At 29.6% G+C, this 19,845-nt stretch overlaps 2 protein-coding genes across 5 annotated transcripts in view; one reads left to right on the forward strand and one right to left on the reverse strand.

Annotated features, from left to right (window-relative positions):
* The window catches only part of LOC129966146 (uncharacterized), a 36,273-nt gene that overhangs the window by 14,863 nt on the left and 1,565 nt on the right, over positions 1–19,845 (reverse strand). The window lies entirely within an intron of this gene.
* LOC129966145 (D-amino-acid oxidase-like) overlaps positions 1–19,845 on the forward strand; it is a 58,732-nt gene that overhangs the window by 8,574 nt on the left and 30,313 nt on the right. Inside the window, exon 1 of one of the 3 annotated variants that reach the window (XM_056080534.1) lies at positions 18,532–18,649. The exons of the other annotated variants lie outside the window; for them this stretch is intronic. The gene's annotated coding sequence lies outside the window, so the exon portion shown is untranslated. Of the gene's footprint in view, positions 1–18,531; positions 18,650–19,845 lie in introns of those variants that run through there. 3 annotated transcript variants of the gene reach the window in all.

The following is a 19,845-nucleotide window of genomic DNA, read 5'->3' on the forward strand; positions in this document are numbered from 1 at the left end:
ATACGAAACTGAAATAGTTATCAGGCATAAAAGTTTACCTAAAATGTGTCAATGCAATGCTATAACGTAGACGAAAATTGTATAGCCACTTCTTTGTAAAACATTAAAAAAATTGAGCTATCTATGAGTCAAACCAAGGAATAAACATAGATAATTTTGATGGGGAAGAAAGTATTGAAGAAAGCTCTTCAATGAATGCCAAAATGAATCAAGACTTAATATTTTGAAATGTGTCATTGTTCAACAAATTTTAAAGAACGATAAAAGTGCAAAGAACATATAAGTGGATTGCTAAGGATGATGTCATGTTCGCGTTACCACGGAAAGGGGGTGCAGTAGCTTCTGAGACACCTGAGTACCCGAGGGCAGAAGTCTCACTTCTAGCTCATATGAAGTTGAAACTCATTCATTCGCTTGCACAACCCCTTTTTAAAGGGAGGTACATTCACACACCTCACAGATAGAACACAGATGAAGAAAAACCATGCCCAAACCGGGATTTGAACCCGGGAAGCCCGATTGATAAGGAATAGCCGCCAATAAGCAATAATTAATTAATTTTTTAAAATTATTAGTTTTGAAATGAATTACTGAGTTCGGAGGTAAATACACCCTCCCTCTTTTTATTTTTCTTCTTCTTAAAAATACATTTTATTTAACCAAGTTATCCAAATTTATAGAACCAGATACTATTAGGCAGAAATTACTGTAAAGAAAATTCACTGCATTTGTATAAAATTATACAAAACTCACTAAATATTAGAAAGATCTTAAAGTTTTAACAACAGCCAGCCGGTATTCCTTTCAGTTTCCTTATTTATTTATACAAGATATAACGATTTGTTTTTGACTTAGTAAAATATTGAAGAAAATTTAGTATGGATTGCGAGTATTTTGTATAATCGAAATACATGGTATTCGAACCGATTTGTATAATCGAAATACATGGTATTCGAATCGATTTGTATAATCGAAATACATGGTATTCGAATCGATTTGTATAATCGAAATACATGGTATTCGAACCGATTTGTATAATCGAAATACATGGTATTCGAATCGATTTGTATAATCGAAATACATGGTATTCGAATCGATTTGTATAATCGAAATACATGGTATTCGAATCGATTTGTATAATCAATTATACAAATATCCAATCTATTCATATCTACAATGTTGTGACTAGATTACACACAAAATGTCGTTAGTGAGATAAGTTTTCGAGTTATTGTGTTCGTTTACATTCTAATAAACAAAATAACAGAAGTTCGGCTTTGCTTGGTATTTAATACAGTTCTATAAATTTTATAATGAATATGTATATTGAATTATATCTGTCTACTTATTTCCAATTTTCAGTTTTCGTGTTCACAGACAGAGAAATAGAAAAATTTGAAAAACATTTTTTTCTTGAGATAAAAATTCAGAATTTCTTTAAAATCTAGTGTTCTAATTTTTTTATGATTGCAATACTACCCTTAATGTATTTTGTATAATCGAAAGTAAAAGCAGTATAAGCTCTAAGTGTTCTAACGAAGCTCTATCTAATGTTAAATTCTATCTAAACATTTCAAACTTTCATGACGATTTCAATCCATTTACTTGATACCAAGTTAAGGTTATGTTATTGTTAGTCCATTAAAATACATCAAACATATGTGAATGTTGAAATAGAAAAGAAGAAAATAATGTAATAATTAGAACTCTAACTTCTGATTTAATGTTATCATTTATTTGTTTTATGTCATTTTAAGTCAGTCTTTGTAGTTTAGAGTCATAACCTAATGATGAGAATGACGTCCAAGATGATGCCCTTCCCTCTTTAAATTTCCAAATAGTTCAGATGGATGATAAAATATGTAGCAGGCTGTTTGCATACTGAAATTTGCCGGAATCGAATCCGAATCCGCGAAATTTTGGTACTGAACATTACATTCTTAACACTTTCAATAAGGAAAGCCTATCAACATAGAGCTCATTGGAAAATTCTGTCATGTTTAAAAATAGGTTAAGAAAAAAAATCAGTAAAATTTTTAAATACTTTATCAATAGAAATAGTTATTTAAACCAGATTTATGGTTATACAGACATATTTTTCTGTTTTAAAACGGAACAATGTTTTGTGATTTACAAGAAAAATATAGGTACTTTTGTATTAACCGCATGCAATTGGCAAACATTTGGTATAATTGAATGTCTTTGGCAAATTTTAGATTTAATTACATATCATTAGCGAACACAATCAATAGACTAACCTGAGATCTTTGGCTATTTTTGTCGATCAAGCACTGATATGCTGTTAATAAACAAGTATCAAAATATATTAAATTTATCTGTCTAGTCCTTTTGCATCTTGAAGAATGGATATGAAGGTCCAGTCTTCAACTTTTAGAATTATTTTAATACCAATACTTAATTCACATTTAAAATTAAGGTAGTAAATATATGCGTGCATGCGAAGAGTTTATTTCAATATTCTGTCCATCATACGAAGATCACTGCAGGTTGAATGCACACTTCCTGGGAAAATGCCTGGAACAGATGCAATCAAGTTGTTGCTTTTCAACTTATGCTTTGTTTGTAAACATTCATTCGACGTAAATAGACAAATTTTAGATTTAATTACATATTATTAGCGAACACAATCAATAGACTAACATGAGATCTTTGGCGATTTTTGTCGATCAAGCACTGATATGTTGTTAATAAACAAGTATCAAAATGTATTAAATTTATCTGTCTAGTCCTTTTGCATCTTGAAGAATGGATATGAAGGTCCAGTCTTCAACTTTTAGAATTATTTTAATACCAATACTTAATTCACATTTAAAATTAAGTTAGTAAATATATGCGTGCATGCGAAGAGTTTATTTCAATATTCTGTCCATCATACGAAGATCACTGCAGGTTGAATGCACACTTCCTGGGAAAATGCCTGGAACAGATGCAATCAAGTTGTTGCTTTTCAACTTATGCTTTGTTTGTAAACATTCATTCGACGTAAATAGACAAATTTTAGATTTAATTACATATTATTAGCGAACACAATCAATAGACTAACATGAGATCTTTGGCGATTTTTGTCGATCAAGCACTGATATGTTGTTAATAAACAAGTATCAAAATGTATTAAATTTATCTGTCTAGTCCTTTTGCATCTTGAAGAATGGATATGAAGGTCCAGTCTTCAACTTTTAGAATTATTTTAATACCAATACTTAATTCACATTTAAAATTAAGTTAGTAAATATATGCGTGCATGCGAAGAGTTTATTTCAATATTCTGTCCATCATACGAAGATCACTGCAGGTTGAATGCACACTTCCTGGGAAAATGCCTGGAACAGATGCAATCAAGTTGTTGCTTTTCAACTTATGCTTTGTTTGTAAACATTCATTCGACGTAAATAGACAAATTTTAGATTTAATTACATATTATTAGCGAACACAATCAATAGACTAACATGAGATCTTTGGCGATTTTTGTCGATCAAGCACTGATATGTTGTTAATAAACAAGTATCAAAATGTATTAAATTTATCTGTCTAGTCCTTTTGCATCTTGAAGAATGGATATGAAGGTCCAGTCTTCAACTTTTAGAATTATTTTAATACCAATACTTAATTCACATTTAAAATTAAGTTAGTAAATATATGCGTGCATGCGAAGAGTTTATTTCAATATTCTGTCCATCATACGAAGATCACTGCAGGTTGAATGCACACTTCCTGGGAAAATGCCTGGAACAGATGCAATCAAGTTGTTGCTTTTCAACTTATGCTTTGTTTGTAAACATTCATTCGACGTAAATAGACAAATTTTAGATTTAATTACATATTATTAGCGAACACAATCAATAGACTAACATGAGATCTTTGGCGATTTTTGTCGATCAAGCACTGATATGTTGTTAATAAACAAGTATCAAAATGTATTAAATTTATCTGTCTAGTCCTTTTGCATCTTGAAGAATGGATATGAAGGTCCAGTCTTCAACTTTTAGAATTATTTTAATACCAATACTTAATTCACATTTAAAATTAAGGTAGTAAATATATGCGTGCATGCGAAGAGTTTATTTCAATATTCTGTCCATCACTGCAGGTTGAATGCACACTTCCTGGGAAAATGCCTGGAACAGATGCAATCAAGTTGTTGCTTTTCAACTTTTTCTTTGTTTGTAAACATTCATTTCGACGAAAATAGGCTTTGAGTTTCGAATTCATTAAAACTTCCGATATATAAATTTCCAGAGATAAAGCTTTCAAGCTCATGTGGTGCGGTACTGATGGCTCAAGTATTGTACTCGTCATTTGAATATGGTTTAAAACGATGACATTTATCGATTAGCTCTGGGATCTTTTTAAACTAAGATGTCATTGTAACATTTTTAAAGAGAATAAATCTCTGAATAATATGACATATCTTTTTGAAATATGTCTAATAATGGAAAATTGGTCTATTTTTTGGGGTCGTAGTAGTGATTGTTCTTCCTTTCAAGTGTCAATGAAATATCCTATTTTCAGAAATCTTTTTCAATTAGTCATAAAAAAAATTCTAATATTCCATTCTTTAATTTATTGCTTCTTTCGCAGATATGCTACATATGCATCTTTCGTATAAAATTATCTTCTTAATTAACCCTTATAAAATATAGAAATGAGAACTATTCATTAATATTCAATCAAATTATCATCATAATGAATTCAATCATCATAATCAATTATTCTTTATAGTTTAATAAAGGATATGTGTTACAATATTATAATTCATAATTGTATATAAATTCATATTCTCTGCATTGCTGAATTTAGGCTCTTTTGCAAACCTTGAAGAAATAGCGTAGGATTTTGTACTAAAAAAAACGCCATATCTGGGGGTTAACAATATTCCATTAACGCCATTCGTTATTCTTAAAACTTCTGGTTCATTTATATCAAAACGATTTATTTATAGAGCATTTCATAACGCGGATAAATTTATATATTTAAAATAATAAGTAAGATAAGGAACAGATTCCCCCCCCCCCCGCCTCAACAATTTAGTCTGATTTCGCCATTTTTTCTCTCATATGAAAGTCCATTATCTCTACATCTGTAATCAAGAATTATTTGTCCCCATACTTAACAAGCCGCCACATTTCCGTTAATAGAACTACAGCCTAAAAGATAGTTTTTGAAAAAAAAAATCTCTAAAACATTATGTCACCATACACTGGTTCTCTATGAGAACAAATATGACTGAATTCCCCAGCTGCAATCATCATGTCGGTTTCATCAATTTTTACTTCACATGAAAACTTAGGATCCCTAGATGTGTCACATTGGGCGCCGGCCCACTATCATCACCCTTCATTTCCGAGAGGTATCGAAACATAAAACTTTGGCAAAAATTCCAGGAATAGTAACAGGGTTGATTTCGTCTATATATTTAAAATTAAAATACCAGTCAGCAATCCCAGCCACTACTACTCATCTGTTTATTTCATTTGGAAATGCATGACTTTTAGATATATCATCAATAGCCAAATTTTTCGCCCAATCCCCTATTTCCTTTCAAACATTTCCAAAACTACTCTATTGTACATTCGCTCTGATAGAGAGCTACGACATTGTTCAACAATTGCATCCAATATACCAACTTCGCCAGTTTTAATTTCATATTACATCTCATTAGCTCTCGATTTAGCATCCCCCCCCTTTCTCCAATCTTCAGATTCCAAAGGCACCGCAATATAAAAATTTGACAGAACCTCAGTTTCAATAACTAGAATAATTTCGCCAATTTTATTCTCCATTTAATTTCATTATTTTGCAATTACTGCTAATGGAGCAGAATGTCTCATCTTTATTGTAAAAATAATATTTAAAATCACATATTTTTTTTTTTTAAAGAAATAATATTTCATTAAAGTTGGTGAAAACCTAAATTAATGATATTAATGGGATGGAGAAATACCTGGTATGCAGAAGACAGCTTGTTCCATATTAAAGCGTATATTAAATTATCAATATTTTCATCCTTCCAAAATAAAAGTGATACGGTATAGCTACCCTGGCAGGTCTCCAATCACTACTAAGCTTGAACATCAGCGCTTTTCTGTTAAAAACTAGCATTCATCGCTTAGAGAGTAATAACTTAAATTGGATACTCATTATGACTACTTTAATCATTTATTGTATTATAAGATTGCTCGTCTTTAGCTATATTGCTGTTTATCAATAGCTATATCTTTAATTTAGACATATAACGTACTTCATTTTCAGTAATCTGAAATCATTTATTTCTACAACAACAACAACAAAAAGAACGAAATATAAAAGAAAATGTTCAGATACTATATTAGCATTTGAAATGAAGTTTTTGGTATAAAAAAGAAGAAAATGCACTGAAAGTTCAGCCTTTAATGAAATTAATAAATTAAGCCCTCAAGTTCAATTAGGGCAGTAATGGTTTGGTCGTAAGGTCTAGGAGCTAGAGGGTTTCACGTTCAAGACACGATTCCAGTGAAGGTGCACGTTCTGGTGCACGTTTAATGAGCGGGAATAAATGTCCTCAGGCTGGTGTGGTGCGGAAGTTTGGAGACGGGGTGCCAGCTCAGGTGTCGTCCTCGTCATCTGAACGCGGTTCAAAATTATGAGGACCGTTCCCAAAATATCCCTATTGTTGCTTTAAAATGGGACGTTAATATTACTGAACTAAAATTCAATTATTATATAAGTGTCAGATAGATGGATTCTCTATTTAATTATTTAAATTACTATAATTAAACATTATTTAACTAATTTTTAATATAATCTTTAAGGTAATGATAATACACAAAAGAAAATAGTTCTCTTTGAGGATATAAAATATAGCCAAATGAAAGATAATCGGAATCTCCATTAGAAAAAAATCGAAATGATTAGGAATATAAAAACACATTCACACACACACACAATTTCAGCAACATATCTCTTAAAAATATTTCACTTCGTCAGTATTATTAAATATTATTCTTATAGGATCAAATATCATTGACTAAGAGGGCAGAGCAATGCAAAGTAACTCAATAGCTCAAACAACAGTACTTTTGAAAGTAATAAACACAGTCTTTATATCCGTAACATCTGTCATCTCAATAGCATCATTAAAACAATATTTAAGAAAAAAACTATAAACAAAAGACACATGCTTCATTGGGATCGGAACTCATAATATGATAACTATTTATTACTCCACTCTATCATTCTCTCTAACAGCGTAGATTTTCTTTTCTTTATTACATAAATATAAGAACTGTTTGAATAGTATGATACCAAACATCACTAATGAAATTCTATTTCTACCTTACGCACGACCAAAATGCTATTCAGCCAACAGAAATCAATTCATGTAACATCACAGTTACACAGCAAACATAATTGCGCCTGTCATATCTATCATAGACATCTTAAGCTGTGTAATAACAATATGTCGAACTTTTCGTTAGCATGATACAAGCACTACATCATTATTGAGCTACTATTTATAATATGCTATTTTGTCGTCAATGTTTCATGATAACTAGAACCAATATTTTTGTTTGGCGACGACTGATTCCATGTGTGTTCGGAATCAACTAGCCAAAGTCTGGCGCCAATATATGGCTATTAACCAATAGTTATTATTCTTACAGGATTGTTGCTAATATTTGGCGGCGGAAACTGGTGACAATAATTTATTTTGACAGTGATTGGTGTTGTACTAAAAAGGAAGTACCATTATGTCTTTTTTTTTCCTCCTAAAAGCTACATATCGTTTCTCAAAAAAATTAATTAACTTGACTTTGACGTACTTTTGAATCTAAATGACTATACACTCTTTTCAACCTGAATTTACCGATAAATATCTGAGAAATTTCACTGAAATTCAATGAGTCCGGCTGCAGACATTACTTAGAGATCGATTTAGCAGCTTTTTTAAGAGCTTGACTCATTTTTCAGGTTGCAGTAGAAGACTTTAAAAAAAGATTTTTAGATCAAATCATCTCAAATTTGGGTGATTAGAAAAGAAATTCAAAAATTGAAGTCGATTTTATGTCAATAAATGATAGCTTTAAATATGAAATTTTAGAAGGCTCCTCAGAATAATTATTAATGAAACTTGCAGAGTGAGGATAGAATAGAGGCAATTTCGTATATCAGATAGGATAAGACTTAAGAATAGGGTGCGGTTCTCTCCAAGTAAGCAAATCTTGTAGCAACCATCCAAAAATTGGCTAGAAGACAATAATCTGAGATAACCACAAATGATGATATAAAACGCAATTCAAATTTGAAGTAATAATATGCACTTTAAATTTATTGAAGATCCAGCCTATTCGACTAGACATGATTATTATTCGTCTACCAAAGATGAATTTTTCGGGCAGAATTTCTCGCCAAATGTAATGCTGCTAAGCTTTTACTGCAACACTAGAAACCATGTTACTATATTTTGCAGTTATACAAGATACAGAACTCTCGACGAGTTTATGAAAGCTTTACACTATTTTGTCTCGACAAAAAAAAAAAAAAAAAAAAAAACGCTAGTTGATTTTAAGACAAGCTCTTGTGTAGCATGAAAATTTGGGGAGAAAGTGTAAGTTCAAATGTGTTCCTTGTCATCAGGCTACAGTTTAAGATTCAGAGATTAAAATCCTCGTCTAATTTCATAAATGGATATTTCATTTCTAAACTTTGTTAAGAAATTCGTGACTGAAGGATATATTGCAAGCTATATTTCATCAAGTTATTAAATATATTTTATAATGAATATATAACCACTTCAAAGAAAAATTTTTTAGAAGTTAATCTGCTAGCTACACAATGTCAGAAAAAAACGAGGCAGATATTTAAAAAATTTATAAGATGACAGATTCGATTTCATTTTGATTTTGAGTCATTTTTAGGTCACATATATGAGTCGTATATACCAAAAAATAAATCAATTATAAGACTCAATCATAAATTAACAAAAATTTAAAAAAAATTACTTACTTTTCTAAGGCGTGGTGTGTAAAAATAACACGTATAAGCAGTTCGTGTCATTGATAAGATAAGAGATAAGAGAATTATAACCTGATTAGTTTATGACACAGTAACTTTAAAAACAAACTTTTATTCATGAATGCCAACTTCTGCAAGTTTAAAAGTAATAAAAAATATTGCATGAATTTTTACTGACTGTCTTACATCAAATGTGACTAAAGATGAAATCTCTTATCAAAATTCAATTATCAATTTTAATTTTTCCGAAAGAAAAAAGAAACGAATGATATAAAAATCTATCAATTCCTATTTATAATCTTGTAATGGCAGTATTATAAATTATTTACTTGATATAAATTTTATTATAAAATCGCATGTTTATTTCATTCACCAAGACATTTCGTTTCTTAAATCTGCAAATTTTGCTTTGTTCACAGAAACATTTTAACATCTATTAACCGTGAATTTCTTACTTTAAAGCATGACAACCTCTGTTGCTAAATATCCCAATTTATCCATTTCAATAACAACAATAATAATAATCGTGTGTCTATTATTTATTTACTTTCTTTTACCCTATTTTGGCAGTATTATTATTGTAAGCGTTATTTTATTATAGATCATGTAACTATAGACAGCATCTTCAATCGCTCTGAGGATTATTATGTACATTTAAAAAACATATTAGAAACGGAGTTGTTTAAGAACATTGTATGATCCCAGTTCCAGTTCGCAAATGTTTAGCTCATCTTCAAGAGGATCGTGAACTGTCAGGCACTAATCGTATTGAAATTAGTGCCGTATTTGGCGAGTTATAGTTTCAAAAAATCACGTTTGGTTTGTGTTTTTAAGACTAACAACTTTTATGGAGCAATTTTATTGGCTGAACAACTGAATTTCAAGTGCGAAATTGTAACTGCGCATCAAATTCGACAAGTACAGCAATATAAAATTGCAAGCGTAAAGAGTTTGGTAACACAAGAGTCATATTTTTTCCGATTACAACCTGATTTCTCGTAAAACAAGGCAAAATCATGACAACCGTCCAAAAACTCGTCAATGGCCCGCCATCCTGGATAGTTGCAAGAATTGGTAAAAAACGGTGGTACTTGTCGGTTGTAATGACGACCAAACAGCGCCAAGAATAAATTTCGCCAATTTGGCGATTTCTCTCTTTAAACTATATAGCATGTGATTCGCATATGATTTGACCTATATTTCTGCACATATTTATAATATCTATAATTTATTATACGTATAATATGTATATAATAATAATATTATGTTATAATTTGGCGAAATTTTTTATTGGCACTTTTTGGTCGTCATTAAAACCGGCGGCTTTAGAGGTGCAATAAAAATTATCACTACCATAAATGACACCACCCCCGCAAAAGTCAAATTTGGTGACCAGACATTATTGTTAAGTTGAGTCAATTTTTCTCTCTGAATTGAGTTATGGTTACTTAGGGGCGTTTTGTGCAATTAGAGAAAATGAATTTTCAAAATTATATTTGTATTTCGCGACTAACTGCTAGATGGCTAATGCAAAAATTACGCTAAGGCTCATGAAATGTGAAGAAACAAATTTTTGAAGACCATTTCCGCGAGATCTAGAAAAATTCACTACATTTTAAAATACCAAATATCTAATATTCAAAGGAGATTGTTTGGTTAGATTTGAAAATACGTTACTGCCCCTTCGCCAACCATGGATTTTCCCATCGAAAATCACTTCGTCAACCGTTAGGCTTTAACCAATATAAAACTAAATTTGATGAGTCATAACTTGAAAAATATATTCATATTTAAATAAATTTTTATAAGGTTTTGGAAATTATTAACATTACTGAAGTGTAATCTAGGAAGTGTATATTGAAATATCTTATTTTCAAATGCACAATTTTGAGTTCATATTTCTTATTTATTAAACATCCTAGGAGTTGTGGACATCCATTGTGGAATTGGCTCAGAGTTTTGAATCAGAAGAGGAATTTTTAAGTGTAAATTAACAGATTCTTTTCACGCAATAAATTAGTGTACTGTCATTAGAAACAATTAAGAATCGCAGTAATTCAAGACACTCAATTATAAACTGATGTTTTACCTAATGTTATCTTGATTCAAAATACAAAAAAATTACGGTTAGATTATTCCTTAAAATGCCGTGCAAGAAAATTATCACGTACTTGTTAATTATAATTACATTCTTCAAGTTCAGGATGCCATGTTCGTTTCATGGCATCTTGAACTTGAATTTCATGGCAATTTATGGTTTCTAAATTTCTAAAGTTATAGCAAACAGCTTCGCACAGATTGATACAGATATACAAATTGATCGAGAATTGCTGAAAAAGGCATTCAAACAAACAAAAAATCCTTGAATTCTTTGCTACAGAATAATAAAATGTAATGTAATGTAATAATATAATGTAGTATATTGTCGTTGGTCTTAATCTGCTGTTCTAAGCTGCGGCAATGGCAAAATTTTCTTAACGATTTTATTTAAAAATCAGTTAAAATTTCAGAATTGTTTTCGTTTGATCACATTTGATCATCATACAAACGAATAAAAGTAAGTCTAATATTTTTTATACTACAAAATTATATTAATAAAAAAAATTAAATAACAAATCACTCAACAGATAAGGGGAAGTTTTGTAAATTTCTGAAATGTATTCATATTTTTAATTTGAGTGCCTTTTTATTGTTACACTATATTTTTTGCAAAAAATGTATTAAAACTTCTGAATAATCTCATTTAATCACCAGGGAGAGCATATTACTCATGAGATACATTGTGTACTGTCTCTCCTTGCCAAGATGAATCATTTTTGGATTCCCCAGAATCAGGCGCAGGAAATCGATACATTCCTCAGACAAGAGAGCTCCATCTTAATCTATTAATGTTGCGTATGAATCAAAGCAGTATTGAGAATAGGTAAAAATTTAGGAATATGTGTTGTTTCGTCCAAACAGTACTTGTACTTTTTTATTTCTAAAAAGATTTTTAAATTTTTTTAAAAATAAATCATCACATATACAGTCAATATGCTGTTTTATATGAAAAGTATTTCGATAAATGGTTAATTCAAAAAATATTTGTATGGATTTGATTAAAAAGCTATACAAAATCACCAAACGTACAAATTATTTTCAATAATTTAATATGAATCTGATTCAAGTGGTGCCATGATTTTGGTGACATTAATTGTTTTACCAAGTTGTGATGAAACAAATTCTATAAATTTAACTGACTTCAAAATAAAGATTTATTCAGTTCGTTTCGTTTGTACATATATCATATGCAAGAACTTACTGCTCCTTTTCTGCTTTTTTTATTAAAATCCTTATTTAATTTTATGAGCGCAGAAACTTTTTAACACCTTATGATATTTACTAAAAACCTCAATTTGGAGATGTTTTAAAAAAAAAGTGTTTGCATTTCTGGATATATTCGAAACAGAACTGTGATTCTGACAGCAGAAATAGCAAATAATATCAGTAGATACAGACTAATTTTTCTTAAAAGTCAAAGTACAATAGCATAAAAAAATCAAATATTTGTGAAAAAAAACTTTGATCACAAATTTACATGAATATTTCCTTCATTATATATTTATACAATCCTAAGAGTTTTTGAGTGCATTTCAAAATTTTTGCTCAGAATAAGAACTTTGGTAATTTTTTTCACTTTATCATACAATTAGAAAACCGAGATTAAGTATTATGATCATTATACGCATTCATGTCAAGATTTTAATGCATTTTCAAATTTTATTTCTCTTTGAAAAATCCATTTTTGGGATTATATTTATCTCACTTCTTATCAATAAGCATGGGGAAAAAAAACGGAGTAACTCAGATGGATTTTGCTTTTCATAAAAGTTGTAACTCTGTACCGAAATTTACAATAGATCCGTCAACGAAAAATGAGTTATCAAACCCTCTGTAAGCATGGTAAATAAAATGTTGTAAGCCAATGAATGAAATTCAGCTTGCAATTGAGTACCCAAAATTGTATACATAAGCCAAATGTTGGACCAAATCCATCGATGAGCTGATTGTTTATCTGCTGTCTATCCATACGTATTTTAATACGATAACTCAAAGATGCCACAGACTAGAGATATGAATTCAGGAATTTTGATGCTTAACCCTTAATTGGGGGCGTGCTGTCTGTGAGACCGCTAGCGATGAATTTTCGGTCACCCCTATTCTATTTTTAGCTCAATTGAATGGATTAACCCTGTAGCTTCCTGTTTTGTGACCTTCAATACACGTGCACTTTTTCAACCGATTTCAGCGGATGCTTTTTTAAATAATTCAGTTATTTCTTTGAGAGCGGTCTCTAAGACCGTACCCCCCTGTTAGCGCCCCAGTGATAAACAAGGCTTAGCAGATGGTGCTAAAACTTAGGCCCCGAAATATCATGCAATTTACTGATCCTATTATGAAGCACTGCTCCAGACACTTGGGCCCCGAAATATCATTCAATTTACTGATCCTATTATGAAGCAGTGCTCCAGACACTTAAATGAAGCAGAAAGTGATTTTAGTGACAAGGATAACTGTACAGAGGAGTTTTTTGATGAAAGTTCGCATTCAACTGATTCTGATATGTATGTTCAAACATAATTAATATTTCTAGTGATAATGTATTTTGAAAAATTTATAAAATAAATTAATATACCAAGATATATATATGCAGAATTTATAGGTTGATTTTTTATCTAGTTCTTAACCTGTATGTTTAAAATGCCCTAGAAAACTGTGCTATGAAAGTCACACAAGCCGCTAAAAAAAAAGGGTCAATTTTAGCCATTGTCAAATTTTTTTTTTTCATATAATTGTTGAATTTTACATTATCTTGTCTTCTATATACATTCATATACTGTAAAATTAAATATGATTTAAAAATGAAAAAGTAATATGTTTTTTCAAGAATATTATTTATTGTAACATGTTATTTGAGAAGAAAATGTATGTTCCAACGCATTTACTTTTTTTCAATGATAATATATTTTGAAAAATTTCTAAAACATATCTATATATCAAGAAAAATGTCTGCAAAATATAATGGCAGTTTTTCATGCTAATGCATTTATTAGAAAATTTAATTTGAGTATAAATGAAATGCGGTCTCGTAGACCACACCTCCCCAGTTAAGGGTTAACATATCAAATTTTGAATTTATTTAGGTTAACGAAAATGACTAAAATTACTCAATTCTGCAAAGCTAAATAATGTTTTAACGAGATCTTAATTGTATACATTGTTCAATATGCAACTAAGCTGGCAAGAAATAGTGAAAATTCGCAAGGAAATCAAGAGTAGTGTTTAAATAAAATATGAAGTCGCTCTTTTATTGAATCTATCTATTAATTTTTTCATATTGCAGGAGACATATTTGATAATATTGAATCATGCAGGGAAAATTTGAATATTGGAGTAAAATTATCTTTAAAGGTAACAACAGATTTCGCCTAAGTCCTGATACAGGATTTATTTAGAAAAGTTGGGAACATGCAATCGGAAGATCATCGGCTTGGATAATCATGGAATTATTATTCAGGGAATTATGTTAGGACGAACAGAGAAACAATTAAGGACAATGACTCAATAATTGGTGATTGTTGATGTTGGAATGCCGTTCTTCACCATTCAATTCATTTTCATGGAAGTACTTGCGCAAGGTATAAATATATAGTAGGCAAGGACATGCTCCAGTCGGGGTTGTTATATCAGAAAAATTTGAAAATCGGGATATACGATGGATACAGCACCCCTCACATTCACGGGACTTCAACCCATTCAAAACGTGTGGGTGTCATCAAGAGATACATTTTTGATATAAAAATAATATATTATCCTTGAAAATATACGAAAAAAATCAAAAATTGAAGCGTGTCAATGCAGGAATAAAATTTCTAATCAGCAAAAGTGGTCTTCCTGGAACTTTCTCGCTTACGTTCTAATTAAGGTGTTATCATCCTCAGTTCTACATAAAAATTAGAGATGAGCAAGGTCTTCAATTCCACGAGTGCTCAGGTTTTAAATTGTAGAGTTCCGCTTATAAGAGTTTCGTGCTTCGAAAAAAAAATTTCTGAATTCGAAAAAAAATCGAAGAAAAATGTTTCTGAATTTTGGAAATTTTGTTTACCGATTAAAGCCAATATTTGACACAATACTACAGTTATAAGATCAGGGTCATATATCAAATGTCAATTATCTAAGTCGTTTTTGCGACATTTATGCGAATATACAGAACAACAGATGATCAATACTTTGAATAATTTGTTTCAAAACGTGATATGGAACTGTGATAAAAAAAAACAAGCAAACTTATATGCTAAATCTTATAAACCTATCCATTTGCGTTTTATAGTTATTAGATTTACTTGCATCTGGAAGCGGACAGACTTTCTCTTAAAAAGTAAGGTTTAAAATTTGATAGATATCTATAAACTTGATGTAATGACCACATATCAAATTTCATTCACATATCTCAAAGCGGTTTTGTGTTATTTACTTTTAGGCAAACGATGCGACAGACAGACAGACATGATTTCAATAATGTGGGTTTTCAGGTTAAGAAAGATTCGATACGTGGAAATTCGTCAAAATCTAAATTTCGATTTTTTTTTTAAATTTTTTTTGTACTGTCACAGTGTTTCTCTGCATAGGAGAAAATAAAAAAGGAAGTCAAATCAAAAATACATAAAATATTTATATAACATTTTCATTGCGCGTGAACAGCAATATATAATGTATTTTAAAAAAAACCTTTAACTTTAGATCCTTTTTATAATATAATATATAACAATATTTTTTATTATTTTAATGAACAGATTTATTTATTCACTCTAGTTACGATATTATATATATTATTTTGCGCATTTATCGCTGATATACAGCCAAGAAAAATTTTTTTAAAAATAAATTAAATATGGATGCTTTACGTTTTAAACTTTATAATATAACAAATATTTTAGAAAAGAGTTGCGAATCCCCTTAGATTATTTTTTATGTACCTTCACACAGGAAATATATTTCTTGATTGGCTCACCAGATGGAGCCACTAACAAATAGTGTTTCAATTTCACTTTAATAGAAAAGAAGTGCAAAGTGCCAAAGTGATTTCATTTTAATAAGACTCGGTAAGCATATATTTCAAAAACCTTTTCTTTTGCCTTACAGTTTGAAACAATAACTTCTTTAATATTAGTTAGTGATTATTTAACAAAATTATGATTGTTTTGGAATAACTGATATTCTAAATTTTGCGGAAATAATATGTATAACTATTCATAATATATCTATAGACTGATAGTGGGAATAACGCATATTTCATATTACTTGAAACATACTGAACTAATGATACAGTTAATGCTTCCAAAAAAAAGTGAAAATCTTTATTACCGGAATTGTGTGCAGATGGCTGCATACAGGCGAAGAAGACATATAAGGTTTTAAAATGGGCTTACTTATTTCCACGAATTTAAGCCACTTATTAATAATTTTCCACTTATTTCTCTAACATGTCGGCCTTGATGCTGGAGGTTATGCACATTAGGAGCGTGTGACTGAATTATAGATAATTTCGGTAATAATTTAGATTTTAAGAATCAATTTAATGTTAAGAAAAAAAAACTTGTCGAAATATTTTCTTCTCTCCTCATATTATATCAAAATTTGAGCTTCGTATTATTTTAAAGAAAACAGAGTAGGATTTAGGAATTCTATTTTTCCGGATGAAATCAAATTTGGTACAGATCTTCAATTTTGGTGACAAGATTAAATCCAATATTTTAATAATTTAAGTCGGCAATGCATTTTTCAAGTATTACGTTTACGTAAACAATTATACAGATGGTAGACAGATGGTAACAATAACGTAACAATAACAATATTTACGTAAACAATAATACAGATCGACAGATGGTAGTCCTATGGCAGATATGATTCAAAATTTGATAAACAATTTTGATCACCAAACAATGATAAATTTAATCTCTATATTTTTCAAGTTTTTAAATTATCCTATGCTTATCCATACGAGGGAAATTCTAGATTGACTTCCCGTTGAAGGATCTTGTCAAAAATTTGAGAAATATAAATAATTTTGAAGTTAAAACCACGTATGGAATTTTATCAGGTCAGCTCATTTCAGTTTTGAATATTTGTTGCCTTATAAAAAAAAGTCCAACATAATTTCTAAGATGTTTTTATAGGAGCATAAGGAATCAAAAATGTGGACATGTACCTTCTGCTAAAAAAATTAGATTAATGTGAGATTAGCAGCACTGGAGGAATTTTTCACGTAACATTCACGTTTTGTCAATTCTGTTTATTTCAAAGACACGTCATTTTTAAACTTTTCTGCCAGATTTCTTGTGACATAACATAGCCATCTACCCGAAAAATAACATAGTTTTATCGGATGAATTAAGGCCATTATGACCACAACAGATGATTTAAGGCATTATAACCACAATTTCGTTTTTATTTGAGGAACGCTGTATTCAAGAATAATTGTAAAGAAGACATTGAAAGAATTTCGGCATTCCTATGAGTTCTCTTAAGTTAGTGTAATCGGAGTAAAAACAAACAAAAACAAACAATGAGATAATTGCTTGTATGCGATTTTAAAGAGAATGATAAGTACTTCGACTGTGGCCAGGCTTTGTAAGCCATAAACAAGAATGAAGATCGAAGGTTTTCCATAAAACCAGCGATCTTCCATTGTACCACAAATCAAAGGACATTAGAGAAATAAAGAATTACACTTGAAAGATTGTTTACACTACATAGTGTAAAATGTATTTATTTTTATCTATCAGAAACTATTTAAGACTCATAATTTAACCTGAACATAACCAATAATTTTTTTCTTGCTAATTTATTAAAAAATCTAACTCTGTATCGGTTTAAAAAAAATTTACAATGAATTTTTACATTTAACTAAATTATTGTGGAAATAATTTAAAAGAGTCGAGTGCTATATAGATGAGCGTTATATCTCGCTTTGCAACTAATTCAAATTTCCGTAAAATGCATTGTGTATTTAATTGGTATGTAATTTGGCATGTTAACACAATTACATGCTCATTACATTCAAGAAAGAAATAATAGAGCCATTCCATAGAATGCCAAAGACAATGACAAAAAAGAAAAAAAATACTACATATTGTTTTACACTGTACCGTGACGTCAATACTTTTTTCTTCTTGGAAAACGCTCGATTTAATCTAATATTAAATTGACGTGGTGCATTAATACTCTGAGCAGACTATTGAAAACTATGTGCCTACTGCGACCTAAGTGGCGCTATCAAAGAATTCCAATTTGTAATATTTACTCTTAATTAAGTCTCAACAATTACAAGTAATGCGTGTCTTTCGTAGAAAAAAAATATTCCTTATCGCCTTAAGTGACTATCATTGATCTGTAGAAATTACCTTATCAACAGTGTGATATAAAAATGGGAAATTGTAAGCTTCTGTTTCCAAGCTTTATCTTGTCCAGTATTAAATAGTTAGATTAGATAGCTCTAAAATGGATTTATAATCACTAGTTTTCATAGCTTTGCCATTCTAACAGAAAATATTGTATTTACGTGCCAATCCACTGGAATTTAAAAGATCAAAAATAGGTACGTTTTTCTTTCCTACCAATTCTCAATTATCATAAGTTCATTATTTATCCTCATTTAGATGTTAGAATACATATTATTTTCATGAAATTTATTGAAATTTCTAAATAAGACATGAGTTGATATTTTGACAAGAAAATAAAAAGTTAACAAACTTGATTAAAAAATTTTTGACACTTAAATAATTAAAGTCTTTTTATTTAGAAATGCAACTAATGCTATTGTTCTTATTTATAGATATATTATATTTTGTTTATTCATAGGAATTACTACACTCATGTAATATATTTTATTATTATTTTAATATATTATATTATCTATATAATTTTATTTTGTAGCAGATCTTGAGGAATTAAAATAAAAGATTGTTCTCTAGATTTGATTTGATTTGATTTAGTGGAGTTTTGTGGCGCAAAACCCATTTTTGATTATGCAGCGCCAAACGTATGGTATTCTGTTCTCTAGAAGGAATTGAAATCTGATTCGATAATATCGATAAATTACTAGTCCATTTTCCTACAATTTGATAAAAACTGTATATGCAGATTAGGTATCAGTCGATTAGAGGATAAATTTGGTTTAAAAATATCTTGCGTATCATATCAGAATTCAGAAATCAATTACAGGAACAATGCAATTTAAAAGTAGTAGTTAAAATTCAAAATATTTTTTAAATTTAATTAGGTTTCGATTATGTATTCTAAAATAATTGATGTTATGTTATTATAAAAATTATTGTGAGATTTTCTTCTTCGTCTAATATTTATAATTAAAGAGCAATTGTTTTTTTACTGTATCATTGATATTTTTGCATATACTATCTCGTATATTTTTTGCACTATTAATTACGTTTAACTTTTGCATTATCTCACAAAAAATGTACTAAGTTTTTAAAAAAATCTTCAAGCAAATAACTCTGTCTCTTCAAGATTAATAAGTTTTCTGAATAATTAAACTCACGTTATCCTTTAAATAAAACTTTTTTCACACTAAAATTCTGATTATATATATTTTAAGGCAGAAATATTTTATATATTATTATCAATACATGTTATTAGACTTAGATGTTTAAACCTTAGATATGATATTTATTAGTATCTTTACTAGAAGTTTTTTCACAATAGCTGAAGACACTTTCATTAGTAAACATTACATGTATAATAATATAATCTAGTATATTGTAGTACAATATAATA

Source organism: Argiope bruennichi, chromosome 4 (assembly GCF_947563725.1).
Source record: "Argiope bruennichi chromosome 4, qqArgBrue1.1, whole genome shotgun sequence".
NCBI classification, from domain to species: Eukaryota; Metazoa; Arthropoda; class Arachnida; order Araneae; family Araneidae; genus Argiope; species Argiope bruennichi.